Raw genomic sequence first — 3,243 nt, 5'->3', positions numbered from 1 at the left:
AATATTCAGTGCTGTGAGCATGAAACTACCCACACAAAAATAGATAGTGTATGCACAATTTGAGAGCTTAACGAGTAATGGGACCTCTGAATATCATCAAAAAAGCAGCTAAGCAAAGAAGTATGCTGTATTAACAGAGCACAGAGTTCTTACTGTCTTTGTCTGCTGGCCTGATTCTTGGTTTTCAGAAGTGGACTAAAACATATTGCTAAAAAAACGCATACAAAACCTCTGAAACCAAAAGAGAGTACTGATACAAAGACCTAAACAAGGATTGAATGTTGAGTTTGTGATAAGAAATAAATGCCCCTTTCTCTTTGCTATGCTGGATACTCTCCTCCTGTTAGTCACATGGAGCTCTTAAACCACACTAATGATGAAAGGCCAACCACTGAAATCAGCCTCCGTATTGGGCTTCAAAGCAGAGGGAAGAAACTGTGGGATGATGCCAGGAACCTAAGGTCAGCAGCCTCATTTAAAAAATGGTGTTATGGATAAATTTCGCTTTCTGTATAATTATGTGCAACACAATTGCACCCCCCGCCCCTCGATGAAATCATGAATTTATTTCGTAGTGGGGCAAATAATTAATTAAAGACAAGCAGAATAAATGATATGACCCAGTTACTTTGTCTTTAAATTAATGATTTGACACTCTTAGAAACATGCTTATTTTCTTTTGTGCAGAGAGTTAGAAAAAAAGCTCAGTTTCATTCTCATAACTATGCAAAAATATCAAAGAACTAGCTATTAGCTGACCTGATGGTTGATATAAATCGTAGGGTTGGGGATGTGAAGGTTTTCTGGCTTTTGAAGAGGGCATAGTATCGCTTTCATGCTCTCCCTTTGTTCACCTGCATCATGAAATGGTTCCTTAGACTCATGGGTTAAAATAGGATTGAGCAGGTGGGGGAACACTTAGATCAGGGGCAGCGGTGCAGGGTAAGGAAAAGGATTACCCAGAAATAACTCACATGATGATTTGTTTTGTGAGCTCAGTAGATTTTTCTTTGTGTACAGACTGTGATCAGTTGACTTGTGGTACTTCTACGATATTCACTGCTCTTTGTGGATTTTGTCATGGTCCCCGTGCATCTCTCCTCTGCTGGGGTGGTGTTCATTACAGGCTCCCGCCCTTGGCCCATGCACCTGTGCTCACCGTCACACCTGCAGTTGATTCCAGCGGATTGAAGCACTATTTATGATGGCGGACCTGTGTCATTCTTCGCTGGACTGTTGAGCCATCAGCGTCAGTCTCTCTGAAATCTGCAAATTGGAATCTGCGAGTTTTGTGATTGTTTCTAACTGGTCTTTTTCTGTGTGTGTGTGTATACTGTGAATAAACGCACTGTCTCCTTTGCCAAGGATTTCTGGTCTGCGCCTGAGTCCGTTTCAAACCCTGTGACAGATTTAGCCAATTGAATTCAACAAGATATAGGACTCATTTCCAACCCCTGGATACTATAAAGCTAGTATAAAAGGTAGAATTCAGTGAGTGACTCTAATCAGCATAATCACCTCTAATATAAAGGTGATTAAATGGTTGTTTGTTACCCGTAACCTATAATCAAGTAATCAGTTAGCTGTAACCAGTCCAACATCATGCCTAACTGTAGACTTTATCAAAATACTAAACTGCCTGTTTTTTTTTTTTAGGCAATATTTGAATAACACGAAATTAATATATTTCAATTTATTTTGCAAGATATTTCACAAAAATATAATTCAGCAAAAACATAATTTGTGGATTCAATGTCTTATTTAACAATTCTAAATTAAATAAGGACATTAGTCCACTTTAACCCCTGCTTGACGTGGCCTCTTGGCTTCAGCTGCAATATTTTTCGCGCATCATCTCATTACTGATATATAGTTAAGGATCAGAGGTCCTGTCTCCCAGCTTCTCTTCAGTGTGTGGTGATCCTTAAAATCTTACCAAGGACAGTTATCAGTAAGAGCTCCATGTCTTCCAGTTCTGAAATATAACCAACATCTGGAAATTCTTCAGACTGATTCCCTGAAAACATTCCCTAAATGCTTGAAGACACATTCCCTGTTGGAGTATTCCTCTCAATGGCTCCTCTGTCTGTAAAAACAAGATAAAACATTTTAATTAGTGCTCCCAAAATTATTTTTTGAAGTTCTTTCTTTTCCATAAACTTGCTAAAATCTGTGGCTGTTTCTTTGTACATATGTACCAGGATGTATATAAAAGTATGACTGTATACAAAAGATGGAGAAAGCAACATAACGTCACCATTTGGTTTGTGATGTCAGTTCTGAGCGTTGCCATCTGGATATGAGTGAGGGTTGAGTTTGCTGGGAAACTACAAGACATTGGAATTGGTAGTGACATGTCAGTCACAAGCAGACACACATGCTCTACTCGAACCTACATTTTTACCCTTCTGGGAACAATAATTTACAAAATAAACACCATGCTGTATACAGTAAGACTCGAAACGTGATCGAAAGGATGAATTCATCAGGAAAGTGTTTAATGAGGTCACAGATTAAGAGTGCTTAAGGGTCATTTTCCCATGGCCTTCACCATACTGCAGCTCTGTCTGTAACCGCAGGAGTTACTCCCTGGTCTCTGGAAAGAATGCAAGACTAAAAACACAGCTAGCCTGGCTCGGTCCAGTGGTGACAAAATATGTGTGCTGATACCTCTCATTTCACACTATTGCTTGTGTGCAACAATTAGGGACTTTATCTGGGCTTCATGGGCAGTCGCTGATTGAGGAAGTAACCGAACCTTGGTGAAAGAGACCAGCTCTTAACAATCATTTAAAAAAAGAAAAACAAACCCAAGATGTAAAATCTTAATTAATGGTCACTGCAGTTGAACCTGAGACAGAACCATTGTAGTTGTTTCTCTGTTCCTGGTCCCATCCCTAATGACAAACTAAGCCTCATCTGAGGGCCGCAATCATCTCACTGAATGACAAAGTGGTGACTTTAAGCAAGAAAGTGAACTATTTCTTTAAGAAAGAACAAATTGCACCATAAAGCATAGAAAGATTTATTTACTCATTTTTTTATGTTGAAATAATGAAGATTCATTTACTACACCTCATAAAACATTCTTATGAAGTGAGCCATAATGCTAAATTGTACTTGAACACTGAGCCCCACACTACAGGCACCAGCAAAAGATGATGCAACATGACGCTAAACTATGTAGAAGCCGTAAACAACTCAACTCCACCAAGCTGTCCTAATTATTTCCACATGTTTTCA

The 3,243-nt window shown here is 39.1% G+C and overlaps 1 long non-coding RNA gene across 1 annotated transcript; it reads left to right on the top strand.

The window, feature by feature from the left end:
* Positions 1 to 356: 356 nt before the first annotated feature.
* LOC102309372 lies at positions 357 to 1,367 on the top strand. The gene is made up of 2 exons (XR_315579.3): positions 357 to 461; positions 1,127 to 1,367. It is a non-coding gene; the product is annotated as an uncharacterized LOC102309372 (long non-coding RNA).
* Positions 1,368 to 3,243: the final 1,876 nt, after the last annotated feature.

The sequence above is a fragment of the Haplochromis burtoni genome, unplaced genomic scaffold (genome assembly GCF_018398535.1).
Source record: "Haplochromis burtoni strain Fernald_Lab_line unplaced genomic scaffold, NCSU_Asbu1 Contig_34, whole genome shotgun sequence".
Taxonomy (NCBI): Eukaryota; Metazoa; Chordata; class Actinopteri; order Cichliformes; family Cichlidae; genus Haplochromis; species Haplochromis burtoni.
The sequence above is the reverse complement of the archived record's forward strand: the minus strand, read 5'-3'. Positions and strand labels throughout refer to the sequence as shown.